Here is a 13,537-nt window from a genome sequence, read left to right on the forward strand (position 1 = left end):
TTACCAGTCGAGTTCCAAATGGGCCACTGTTAGGACCACTGCTTTTTACAAAGTATGTCAATCATTTGGATTACAGGATTAATGGATGTGTGGCAATTTGCCGAAGATACAAAGATAGGTGGAGGAGCGGGTGGTGTTGAGGAAACAGAGAGCGTACTGAGAGACTTAGATAGTTCAGTGGAATGGGCAAAGATGTGGCAAATGTCATTCACTGTTGGTCATGCACATTGGGAAAGAAATCAACGGGCAGAATATTATTTAGATGGAGAGAGAATTCAAAATTCAGAGATGCAAAGGGACTCTGGAGTCCCGTGCAGGACATCCAAACATTTGCCCTTAGGTTGAATCAGTAGTAAAGAAGGCGAATGCAATGTTGGCATTCATTTCTAGAGGTACAGAATATGAGAGCAGGGATGTGATGTTCAAGCTCTATAAGCAACTTGTGAGAACAAAACTATCCGCCAAAGAAAGCAGGATCTCCCAGTGGCCACACATTTTAATTCCACGCCCCATTCCCATTCTGATATGTCTAACCTCTACTGTCAAGATGAAGCCACACTCAGGTTGGAGGAACAACACCTTATATACTGGCTGGATAGTCTCCAACCTGATGGCATGAACATTGACTTCTCTAACTTCCGTTAATGCCCCTCCCCTTCTTACCCCATCCCTGATATATTTAGTTTCTTTTTCTCTCTCTGCCCATCACTCTGTCTGTTCTCCATCTCCCTCTAGTGATCCCTTCCCCCTTTCTTTCTCCCTAGGCCTCCCGTCCCATGATCCTTTTCCTTCTGCAGCTCTGTATCCCTATTGCCGATCACCTGTCTGGCTCTCAGCTTCACCCCACCCCCTCTGGTCTTCTCCTATGATTTCGCATTTTCTGCTCCCCATCCTACTTTCAAATCTTTCAGTATCTTTCCTTTCAGTTAGTCCTGACGAGGGTCTCGGCCCGAAACGTCGACAGCTATTCTCGCTATAGATGCTGCCTGGCCTGCTGCGTTCCACCAGCATTTTGTGTGTGTTGCTTGAATTTCCAGCATCTGCAGATTTCCTCGTGTTGGAGTATTGTGTGAAATATTGAGTAGTAGGGGACACATTACAGCTTAGGTGACTATGCAACTTCAGGAAAGCGCCGCATTCCACAGTGTGATTCCGTGTCTGTGTGATGAATTAGTTCGACGCTGAATGTCATTCGATACATTCAAATGGAGATATCTATTCCAACTACTAAAAGAAACAGTTGTAAAGATACGCTGAAGGATAATTCTATTTATGCTGGATAATGAATTGCAGTTTGAGGTCATGCATATTGACAGTGGCAGAAAGCGTGAGTATGTGTGTGTGATTGGTGGGTTGATGAGTGAGTGAGTGAGTGAGTGTGTGTACCTGTCTGTGAGCTACTGATTGTGAGTTTGTCGGGGGGAGCAAATGATAGGAGGATAGCGCGAATTGCTGGGGAATTAGCTCAAACGGTAGAGCGCACGCTTTGCATGCGAGAGGTAGCGAGATCGATGCTCGCATTCTCCATGGACATTTTGTATTCGGAGCAATTCGTCTCATCAAGTGCCTGCGAAGCTTGGAATGCACAATAGATGCGGCTGTCGGAGATGGAGCGGGAAGTGTCTCAGTCGAAGGGCAGAGAGAAAATGTCGTAGGTTTGCTGCGTTGAAAGCAGATAGGAGGAAAAGTTAGCTCCCATCAATAATGCATGAGCTGCAGGCGACGATTGAGGCATAAATCAGGTGAGTGGCTGGAAGGACATTGCTCTGGTGAGAAGAGAAAGCTGAGTCACCTTTGATTTGAACGAGCACAAGGAAGATGAAAGGGCTGTGTTGGTATGGTACTGTACCTAGAATTGTCAGAAGCGCGGAGATATGCATCATCCCGTGTCCTGTGGCCCCCAGTGCTGGAAGGACGAGATAGTTGCAATAAGCAGGCTTTTGCCATCGGTCGACAGATGCCAGGCTGAATTTTGCATAACGATTATCGTTAGGAGCCAACGTGGAGAAAAAGATGTCGCTTTTCCTTCGATAGCTCAGTTGGTAGAGCGGAGGACTGTAGAGGAAATGGAGTCATCCTTAGGTCGCTGGTTCGATTCCGGCTCGAAGGATCAGCTCTTCTTTTTACTGCGCCCATCATCAATTACATACCACAGAACTTTTCGCTGGCGCGCACATGAATGCATTCGCTACGACTCTTGACGGGACAGAATAAACAGGCATTTCATCACATGATAGGCAAGGCCAGCAGATCACTCGCTCACATTTCATAACGCAGTTAACACGCAGGCTGCCCTGACAGTACCACATCTCTCACTGCTCCCTGATTAACAGAACGATCGAAATCTTCCCTTCGCAGCAAGTGTACAGAGGAAGAGACTGACACAAAGACCCAGGGGGAACATCGGTGACCTCTTGGGTGGAAGACTTTTTGCAGTCACTCTAGCTTCAGCCATTCCAAAGCGCCAGAGCAAGGGATCCCAGAATCTGAATTTCGGCACATCGTTGGAGGGCACCGTATAAAGCGATGCTAAGTAGCCGTAGTGTTGTCGGTGTGTTCCACTTTACATGTATCAGGTGAGGGGCACGTCTGCCCATTTGTGTGTGGCACAAGTCGGAAGCAAATTCTTCGTATTTTTCCAAGAGGACTGAAGTGTGAGCTGCGAAAGAGAAGAGGTAGCTGTACATGAAGTGACCGGAAGAAGACGTTATGTCTCTCTGCACAAGTGAGCTCTTGTAACAGGTTTGCGGTCTGGTTATTTACACACTGTGTTCTCTTGCCCATCATCCTTCCATGACAAAGGCATATGCTCCGGTAGTTATCGACTTCAGTCATTCCGCTTTTCAGCTGACTAGACATTTGGCTGCAGTTTTCCGGAAATGTCCGAGGATGCTGCAAAGAAATAGGCGGCGATGGGAGATACGACGAAGCTCTCTTTGACGGCAGTATATATTTCCAACAGAATGCTCAGTTGGAGATGGAGTTGTACAATCTGTCAGAAGTGGATGACGCCGCCAACTGAATAGAGAATAGGTGCAGGAGGAGGCCATTCCGCTCATTGAGCCTGCACCGCCATTCTGTCTGAGCATAGCTGGTCATCCACAATCAGCACCCTATCTCTGGTTCCGGCCCATATCCCTTGACTCTGCTATCTTTAGTAGCTGCATCTAACTGATTCAATCGAGAGAATTGGCCTGCTGAGGCGGAGCCTTCCATAGATCCGCAGCTCTCGCGGTGAACAAGTTTTTCCTCAACTACGTTTGTTAGGTGTGTTGTTGTTGGTGAAACCTTGTTTTTGAGGTGTTAGATTTCAGTTGCGGTGACTATGGATGTTCACGACTGCGACAGATTACTCGGTACGTGCCGATGTCTCTGTGAGGAAGCGATGGTAAAGCGAATGTTAGTCGCTACATTGAACTGGAGAGATCATTCGAAACTGCTGTTAACAACCAGTTGTATAAAGGGATGGAAGGATAATAGGTTTCATGGTGGATAATGAACTGCAGATTGAGGTCATGCATATTGACAGTGGCAGAGAGCGTGAGTATGTATATGTGATTGGTGGGTTGATGAGTGAGTGAGTGACTGCGAGTGACTGTCTGTGAGCTGCTGATTGTGTATCGGTGAACAGTGGCAGGCATGCAATGGTGTTTGTCTGGGTGAGCAAATTATAGGAGTTTATCGTGACGTGCTGGGGAATTAGCTCAAATGGTAGAGCGCTCGCTTAGCATGCGAGAGGTAGCGAGATCGATGCTCGCATTCTCCATAGACATTTTGTATTCGGAGCAATTCGTCTCATCAAGTTCCTGCGAAGCTTGGAATGCACAAAAGATGCCGCTGGCGGAGATGGAGCGGAAAGTGTCTCAGTCGAAGGGCAGGGAGAAAACTCGTAGGTTTGCTGCGTTGAAAGCAGATAGGAGGAAAAGCTAGCTGGCAGAGTCGTGTTTTTTCCTGCTTCACAAATGACCAGGAGACGCAGAAGATTCTTCAAGAAGGGTTAAACTTTAATTTGCAAATCATAGCTGAGACAGGCATTGAGCTAGTCGCTGATTGCCCACCGATCCTCGGACACGGCATTTTTTATAGCAATCTCCCGGTCCAGGTGCATTAGCATAAGTAATCGGTCTATAGTTGCGCATTACACGTTCTATACGTACATCATGTCCCTATTTGAGAGAAATGATTCTTAAGGAGTCCATTTAGAATGTGCTGACACAGAAAGAGCGTGGAAAGCAACTTGCAGGGCAACGTATAAACCAATTTGCAAAATCAGGATGAAACAATAGCTTGCTGATTAAAGAAGCGATACGGGTAACGGGAAGACATGCTTAACGGTTGAACAATAACGGTGTTAATGCGCTGAGGCTGATAAGTGGGCCAAAGGGGTAATCACATTTGTAATTTTGTAATGAGATTAAAGAAGAATGTAGGGTATAAAAAACTGTGCAAAGTGTAATTCGGCACTCAATCTAGCAGGAGCTGGTTGGGTCCGATTCTGCAGACTCGAAAAATAAAGTTTACCGTTCTGCAAATTGCTGAGACTCAGTGTGTTTCTGACACTATTGTTCCTATCAATTGGCTTAATCATGTTCTAATCTACATCTCTTAGCTACCTCTCATTAACATACCATTGTCTTCTACATTTTTAAGACTTCAGTCTCCTACAAAATTGGGTACATGCATAGCAAATAATAAACTCAGAACTGAGCAATATTCTAATCTGCATTTCTTTAGCTACCTCTCATTAACACACCATTGTCTTCAACATTCCTAAGATTTCATTCTACTAAAATCAGTACATGCATAGCAAACTGACTACATAGTTTTGGTTACACAGCAAATGATACCAGTTTTATACTCCATAAAATTTTTATACTCCAATATCAGCTGGTGTTTCAGTAATGCAGGAGCTGCAGGCGACGGTTGAAGCATAAATCAGGTGAGTGGCTGGAAGGACATTGCCCTGGTTACTGGGTGAAAAGAGAAAGTGAATCACCTTTGATTTCAACGGGACCAAGGACGATGAGAGAGCAGTGTTGGTATGGTACTGTACCTAGAATTGTCAGACGAGCGGAGATATGCATCATCCCGTGTCCTGTGGCCCCCAGTGCTGGAAGGACGAGATAGTTGTCATAAGCAGTCTGTTGCCATCGGTCGACAGATGCCAGGCTGAATTTTGCATAACGATTATCGGTAGGAGCCAACCTGGAGAAAAAGATGTCGCTTTTCCTTCGATAGCTCAGTTGGTAGAGCGGAGTACTGTAGAGGAAATGGAGTCATCCTTAGGTCGCTGGTTCGATTCCGGCTCGAAGGATCAGGTCTTCTTTTTACTGCGCCCATCATCAATTACATACCACAGAACTTTTCGCTGGCGCGCACATGAATGCATTCGCTACGACTCTTGACGGGACAGAATAAACAGGCATTTCATCACATAATAGGCAAGGCCAGCAGATCACTCGCTCACGTTTCAGAACGCAGTTTCATCACGCAGGCTGCCCTGACAGTACCACATCTCTCACTGCTCCCTGATTAACAGAGAGATCGAAATCTTCCCTTCGTAGCAAGAGTACAGAGGAAGGGTCTGACACAAAGGCCCAGGGGGAACATCGGTGACCTCTTGGGTGGAAGACTTTTTGCAGTCACTCTAGCTTCAGCCATTCCAAAGCGCCAGAGCAAGGGATCCCAGAATCTGAATTTCGGCACATCGTTGGAGGGCACCGTATAAAGCGATGCTAAGTAGCCGTAGTGTTGTCGGTGTGTTCTACTTTACATGTATCAGGTGAGGGGCACGTCTGCCCATTTGTGTATGGCACAAGTCGGAAGCAAATTCTTCGTATTTTTCCAAGAGGACTGAAGTGTGAGCTGCGAAAGAGAAGAGGTAGCTGTACATGAAGTGACCGGAAGAAGATGTTATGTCTCTCTGCACAAGTGAGCTCTTGTAACAGGTTTTCGGTCTGGTTATGTACACATTGTGTTCTCTTGCCCATCATCCTTCCATGACAAAGGCATATGCTCCGGTAGTTATCGACTTCAGTCATTCCGCTCTTCAGCTGACCAGACATTTGGCTGCAGTTTTCCGGAAATGTCCGAGGATGCTGCAAAGAAATAGGCGGCGATGGGAGATACGACGAAGCTCTCTTTGACGGCAGTATATATTTCCAACAGAATGCTCAGTTGGAGATGGAGTTGTACCATCTGTCAGAAGTGGATGACGCCGCCAGCTGAATAGAGAATAGGTGCAGGAGTAGGCCATTCCGCTCATTGAGTCTGCACCGCCATTCTGTCTGAGCATAGCTGGTCATCCACAATCAGCACCCTATCTCTGGTTCCGGCCCATATCCCTTGACTCTGCTATCTTTAGGAGCTGCATCTAACTGATTCAATCGAGAGAATTGGCCTGCACTGCCTTTTGAGGCGGAGCCTTCCATAGATCCGCAGCTCTCACGGTGAAAAAGTCTTTCCTCAACGATGTCTGTTAAGTGTGTTGTTGTTGGTGAAGTCTTGGTTTTGAGGTGTTAGTTTTCAGTTGCGGTGTCTATGGATGTTCACGACTGCGACAGATTACTCGGTACGTGCCGATGTCTCTGTGAGGAAGCGATGGTAAAGTGAATGTTGGTCGCTACATTGAACTGGAGAGATCATTTGAAACTGTAATAACCAGTGGTATAAAGGGATGGCAGGATAATAGTTTTCATGATGGATAATGAATTGGGGAATGAGGTCATGCGTATTGACGGTGGCAGAGAGCGTGAGTATGTATATGTGATAGGTGTGGTGATGAGTGAGTGAGTGCGTGAGTGAGTGAGTGTGAGTGACTGTCTGTGAGCTGCTGATTGTGTATCGGTGAACTGTGGCAGGCATGCAATGGTGTTTGTCGGGGTGTGCAAATGATAGGAGTTTATCGCGATGAACTGGGGAATTAGCTCAAACGGTAGAGCGCTCGCTTTGCATGCGAGAGGTAGCGAGATCGATGCTCGCATTCTCCATGGACATTTTGTATTCGGAGCAATTCGTCTCATCAAGTGCCTGCGAAGCTTGGAATGCACAATAGATGCGGCTGTCGGAGATGGAGCGGAAAGTGTCTCAGTCGAAGGGCAGGGAGAAAATGTCGTAGGTTTGCTGCGTTGAAAGCAGATAGGAGGAAAAGCTAGCTGTCAGCTGCTGTTTCAGTAATGCAGGAGCTGCAGGCGACGGTTGAAGCATAAATCAGGTGAGTGGCTGGAAGGACACTGAGTGGCTGGAAGGACACTGCCCTGGTTACTGGGTGAAAAGAGAAAGTGAATCACCTTTGATTTCAACGGGTAGAAGGACGATGAGAGAGCAGTGTTGGTATGGTACTGTACCTAGAATTGTCAGAAGCGCGGAGATATGCATCATCCCGTGTCCTGTGGCCCCCAGTGCTGGAAGGACGAGATAGTTGCAATAAGCAGGCTTTTGCCATCGGTCGACAGATGCCAGGCTGAATTTTGCATAACGATTATCGGTAGGAGCCAACGTGGAGAAAAAGATGTCGCTTTTCCTTCGATAGCTCAGTTGGTAGAGCGGAGGACTGTAGAGGAAATGGAGTCATCCTTAGGTCGCTGGTTCGATTCCGGCTCGAAGGATCAGGTCTTCTTTTTACTGCGCCCATCATCAATTACATACCACAGGGCTTTTCGCTGGCGCGCACATGAATGCATTCGCTACGACTCTTGACGGGACAGAATAAACAGGCATTTCATCACATGATAGGCATGGCCAGCAGATCACTCGCTCACGTTTCAGAACGCAGTTTCATCACGCAGGCTGCCCTGACAGTACCACATCTCTCACTGCTCCCTGATTAACAGAACGATCGAAATCTTCCCTTCGTAGCAAGTGTACAGAGGAAGGGACTGACACAAAGACCCAGGGGGAACATCGGTGACCTCTTGGGTGGAAGACTTTTTGCAGTCACTCTAGCTTCAGCCATTCCAAAGCGCCAGAGCAAGGGATCCCAGAATCTGAATTTCGGCACATCGTTGGAGGGCACCGTATAAAGCGATGCTAAGTAGCCGTAGTGTTGTCGGTGTGTTCTACTTTACATGTATCAGGTGAGGGGCACGTCTGCCCATTTGTGTATGGCACAAGTCGGAAGCAAATTCTTCGAATTTTTCCAAGAGGACTGAAGTGTGAGCTGCGAAAGAGAAGAGGTAGCTGTACATGAAGTGACCGGAAGAAGACGTTATGTCTCTCTGCACAAGTGAGCTCTTGTAACAGGTTTTCGGTCTGGTTATGTACACATTGTGTTCTCTTGCCCATCATCCTTCCATGACAAAGGCATATGCTCCGGTAGTTATCGACTTCAGTCATTCCGCTCTTCAGCTGACCAGACATTTGGCTGCAGTTTTCCGGAAATGTCCGAGGATGCTGCAAAGAAATAGGCGGCGATGGGAGATACGACGAAGCTCTCTTTGACGGCAGTATATATTTCCAACAGAATGCTCAGTTGGAGATGGAGTTGTACAATCTGTCAGAAGTGGATGACGCCGCCAACTGAATAGAGAATAGGTGCAGGAGTAGGCCATTCCGCTCATTGAGTCTGCACCGCCATTCTGTCTGAGCATAGCTGGTCATCCACAATCAGCACCCTATCTCTGGTTCCGGCCCATATCCCTTGACTCTGCTATCTTTAGGAGCTGCATCTAACTGATTCAATCGAGAGAATTGGCCTGCACTGCCTTTTGAGGCGGAGCCATCCATAGATCAGCAGCTCTCGCGGTGAAAAAGTCTTTCCTCAACGATGTCTGTTAAGTGTGTTGTTGTTGGTGAAGTCTTGTTTTTGAGGTGTTAGTTTTCAGTTGCGGTGTCTATGGATGTTCACGACTGCGACAGATTACTCGGTACGTGCCGATGTCTCTGTGAGGAAGCGATGGTAAAGTGAATGTTGGTCGCTACATTGAACTGGAGAGATCATTTGAAACTGTAATAACCAGTGGTATAAAGGGATGGCAGGATAATAGTTTTCATGATGGATAATGAATTGGGGAATGAGGACATGCGTATTGACGGTGGCAGAGAGCGTGATTATGTATATGTGATAGGTGTGGTGATGAGTGAGTGAGTGCGTGAGTGAGTGAGTCTGAGTGACTGTCTGTGAGCTGCTGATTGTGTATCGGTGAACAGTGGCAGGCATGCAATGGTGTTTGTCGGGGTGTGCAAATGATAGGAGTTTATCGCGATGAACTGGGGAATTAGCTCAAACGGTAGAGCGCTCGCTTTGCATGCGAGAGGTAGCGAGATCGATGCTCGCATTCTCCATGGACATTTTGTATTCGGAGCAATTCGTCTCATCAAGTTCCTGCGAAGCTTGGAATGCACAAAAGATGCCGCTGGCGGAGATGGAGCGGAAAGTGTCTCAGTCGAAGGGCAGGGAGAAAACTCGTAGGTTTGCTGCGTTGAAAGCAGATAGGAGGAAAAGCTAGCTGGCAGAGTCGTGTTTTTTCCTGCTTCACAAATGACCAGGAGACGCAGAAGATTCTTCAAGAAGGGTTAAACTTTAATTTGCAAATCATAGCTGAGACAGGCATTGAGCTAGTCGCTGATTGCCCACCGATCCTCGGACACGGCATTTTTTATAGCAATCTCCCGGTCCAGGTGCATTAGCATAAGTAATCGGTCTATAGTTGCGCATTACACGTTCTATACGTACATCATGTCCCTATTTGAGAGAAATGATTCTTAAGGAGTCCATTTAGAATGTGCTGACACAGAAAGAGCGTGGAAAGCAACTTGCAGGGCAACGTATAAACCAATTTGCAAAATCAGGATGAAACAATAGCTTGCTGATTAAAGAAGCGATACGGGTAACGGGAAGACATGCTTAACGGTTGAACAATAACGGTGTTAATGCGCTGAGGCTGATAAGTGGGCCAAAGGGGTAATCACATTTGTAATTTTGTAATGAGATTAAAGAAGAATGTAGGGTATAAAAAACTGTGCAAAGTGTAATTCGGCACTCAATCTAGCAGGAGCTGGTTGGGTCCGATTCTGCAGACTCGAAAAATAAAGTTTACCGTTCTGCAAATTGCTGAGACTCAGTGTGTTTCTGACACTATTGTTCCTATCAATTGGCTTAATCATGTTCTAATCTACATCTCTTAGCTACCTCTCATTAACATACCATTGTCTTCTACATTTTTAAGACTTCAGTCTCCTACAAAATTGGGTACATGCATAGCAAATAATAAACTCAGAACTGAGCAATATTCTAATCTGCATTTCTTTAGCTACCTCTCATTAACACACCATTGTCTTCAACATTCCTAAGATTTCATTCTACTAAAATCAGTACATGCATAGCAAACTGACTACATAGTTTTGGTTACACAGCAAATGATACCAGTTTTATACTCCATAAAATTTTTATACTCCAATATCAGCTGGTGTTTCAGTAATGCAGGAGCTGCAGGCGACGGTTGAAGCATAAATCAGGTGAGTGGCTGGAAGGACATTGCCCTGGTTACTGGGTGAAAAGAGAAAGTGAATCACCTTTGATTTCAACGGGACCAAGGACGATGAGAGAGCAGTGTTGGTATGGTACTGTACCTAGAATTGTCAGACGAGCGGAGATATGCATCATCCCGTGTCCTGTGGCCCCCAGTGCTGGAAGGACGAGATAGTTGTCATAAGCAGTCTGTTGCCATCGGTCGACAGATGCCAGGCTGAATTTTGCATAACGATTATCGGTAGGAGCCAACCTGGAGAAAAAGATGTCGCTTTTCCTTCGATAGCTCAGTTGGTAGAGCGGAGTACTGTAGAGGAAATGGAGTCATCCTTAGGTCGCTGGTTCGATTCCGGCTCGAAGGATCAGGTCTTCTTTTTACTGCGCCCATCATCAATTACATACCACAGAACTTTTCGCTGGCGCGCACATGAATGCATTCGCTACGACTCTTGACGGGACAGAATAAACAGGCATTTCATCACATAATAGGCAAGGCCAGCAGATCACTCGCTCACGTTTCAGAACGCAGTTTCATCACGCAGGCTGCCCTGACAGTACCACATCTCTCACTGCTCCCTGATTAACAGAGAGATCGAAATCTTCCCTTCGTAGCAAGAGTACAGAGGAAGGGTCTGACACAAAGGCCCAGGGGGAACATCGGTGACCTCTTGGGTGGAAGACTTTTTGCAGTCACTCTAGCTTCAGCCATTCCAAAGCGCCAGAGCAAGGGATCCCAGAATCTGAATTTCGGCACATCGTTGGAGGGCACCGTATAAAGCGATGCTAAGTAGCCGTAGTGTTGTCGGTGTGTTCTACTTTACATGTATCAGGTGAGGGGCACGTCTGCCCATTTGTGTATGGCACAAGTCGGAAGCAAATTCTTCGTATTTTTCCAAGAGGACTGAAGTGTGAGCTGCGAAAGAGAAGAGGTAGCTGTACATGAAGTGACCGGAAGAAGATGTTATGTCTCTCTGCACAAGTGAGCTCTTGTAACAGGTTTTCGGTCTGGTTATGTACACATTGTGTTCTCTTGCCCATCATCCTTCCATGACAAAGGCATATGCTCCGGTAGTTATCGACTTCAGTCATTCCGCTCTTCAGCTGACCAGACATTTGGCTGCAGTTTTCCGGAAATGTCCGAGGATGCTGCAAAGAAATAGGCGGCGATGGGAGATACGACGAAGCTCTCTTTGACGGCAGTATATATTTCCAACAGAATGCTCAGTTGGAGATGGAGTTGTACCATCTGTCAGAAGTGGATGACGCCGCCAGCTGAATAGAGAATAGGTGCAGGAGTAGGCCATTCCGCTCATTGAGTCTGCACCGCCATTCTGTCTGAGCATAGCTGGTCATCCACAATCAGCACCCTATCTCTGGTTCCGGCCCATATCCCTTGACTCTGCTATCTTTAGGAGCTGCATCTAACTGATTCAATCGAGAGAATTGGCCTGCACTGCCTTTTGAGGCGGAGCCTTCCATAGATCCGCAGCTCTCACGGTGAAAAAGTCTTTCCTCAACGATGTCTGTTAAGTGTGTTGTTGTTGGTGAAGTCTTGGTTTTGAGGTGTTAGTTTTCAGTTGCGGTGTCTATGGATGTTCACGACTGCGACAGATTACTCGGTACGTGCCGATGTCTCTGTGAGGAAGCGATGGTAAAGTGAATGTTGGTCGCTACATTGAACTGGAGAGATCATTTGAAACTGTAATAACCAGTGGTATAAAGGGATGGCAGGATAATAGTTTTCATGATGGATAATGAATTGGGGAATGAGGTCATGCGTATTGACGGTGGCAGAGAGCGTGAGTATGTATATGTGATAGGTGTGGTGATGAGTGAGTGAGTGCGTGAGTGAGTGAGTGTGAGTGACTGTCTGTGAGCTGCTGATTGTGTATCGGTGAACTGTGGCAGGCATGCAATGGTGTTTGTCGGGGTGTGCAAATGATAGGAGTTTATCGCGATGAACTGGGGAATTAGCTCAAACGGTAGAGCGCTCGCTTTGCATGCGAGAGGTAGCGAGATCGATGCTCGCATTCTCCATGGACATTTTGTATTCGGAGCAATTCGTCTCATCAAGTGCCTGCGAAGCTTGGAATGCACAATAGATGCGGCTGTCGGAGATGGAGCGGAAAGTGTCTCAGTCGAAGGGCAGGGAGAAAATGTCGTAGGTTTGCTGCGTTGAAAGCAGATAGGAGGAAAAGCTAGCTGTCAGCTGCTGTTTCAGTAATGCAGGAGCTGCAGGCGACGGTTGAAGCATAAATCAGGTGAGTGGCTGGAAGGACACTGAGTGGCTGGAAGGACACTGCCCTGGTTACTGGGTGAAAAGAGAAAGTGAATCACCTTTGATTTCAACGGGTAGAAGGACGATGAGAGAGCAGTGTTGGTATGGTACTGTACCTAGAATTGTCAGAAGCGCGGAGATATGCATCATCCCGTGTCCTGTGGCCCCCAGTGCTGGAAGGACGAGATAGTTGCAATAAGCAGGCTTTTGCCATCGGTCGACAGATGCCAGGCTGAATTTTGCATAACGATTATCGGTAGGAGCCAACGTGGAGAAAAAGATGTCGCTTTTCCTTCGATAGCTCAGTTGGTAGAGCGGAGGACTGTAGAGGAAATGGAGTCATCCTTAGGTCGCTGGTTCGATTCCGGCTCGAAGGATCAGGTCTTCTTTTTACTGCGCCCATCATCAATTACATACCACAGGGCTTTTCGCTGGCGCGCACATGAATGCATTCGCTACGACTCTTGACGGGACAGAATAAACAGGCATTTCATCACATGATAGGCATGGCCAGCAGATCACTCGCTCACGTTTCAGAACGCAGTTTCATCACGCAGGCTGCCCTGACAGTACCACATCTCTCACTGCTCCCTGATTAACAGAACGATCGAAATCTTCCCTTCGTAGCAAGTGTACAGAGGAAGGGACTGACACAAAGACCCAGGGGGAACATCGGTGACCTCTTGGGTGGAAGACTTTTTGCAGTCACTCTAGCTTCAGCCATTCCAAAGCGCCAGAGCAAGGGATCCCAGAATCTGAATTTCGGCACATCGTTGGAGGGCACCGTATAA

At 46.9% G+C, this 13,537-nt stretch overlaps 4 non-coding genes across 4 annotated transcripts; all 4 read left to right on the top strand.

The window, feature by feature from the left end:
• The first annotated feature begins 2,024 nt into the window (after window positions 1-2,024).
• trnay-gua (transfer RNA tyrosine (anticodon GUA)) lies at window positions 2,025-2,110 on the top strand. The gene is given in 2 exon segments: window positions 2,025-2,061; window positions 2,075-2,110. It is a non-coding gene; the product is annotated as a tRNA-Tyr (tRNA).
• A 1,583-nt stretch (window positions 2,111-3,693) lies between these two features.
• On the top strand, window positions 3,694-3,766 carry trnaa-agc (transfer RNA alanine (anticodon AGC)). Its single transcript has one exon. It is a non-coding gene; the product is annotated as a tRNA-Ala (tRNA).
• Window positions 3,767-7,521: 3,755 nt separating this feature from the next.
• Window positions 7,522-7,607, top strand: trnay-gua (transfer RNA tyrosine (anticodon GUA)). The gene is given in 2 exon segments: window positions 7,522-7,558; window positions 7,572-7,607. It is a non-coding gene; the product is annotated as a tRNA-Tyr (tRNA).
• A 5,430-nt stretch (window positions 7,608-13,037) lies between these two features.
• Window positions 13,038-13,123, top strand: trnay-gua (transfer RNA tyrosine (anticodon GUA)). Its single transcript is given in 2 exon segments — window positions 13,038-13,074; window positions 13,088-13,123. It is a non-coding gene; the product is annotated as a tRNA-Tyr (tRNA).
• The last annotated feature ends 414 nt before the right edge of the window (window positions 13,124-13,537 follow it).

Source organism: Hypanus sabinus, chromosome 1 (assembly GCF_030144855.1).
Source record: "Hypanus sabinus isolate sHypSab1 chromosome 1, sHypSab1.hap1, whole genome shotgun sequence".
In the NCBI taxonomy this organism is placed as follows: domain Eukaryota; kingdom Metazoa; phylum Chordata; class Chondrichthyes; order Myliobatiformes; family Dasyatidae; genus Hypanus; species Hypanus sabinus.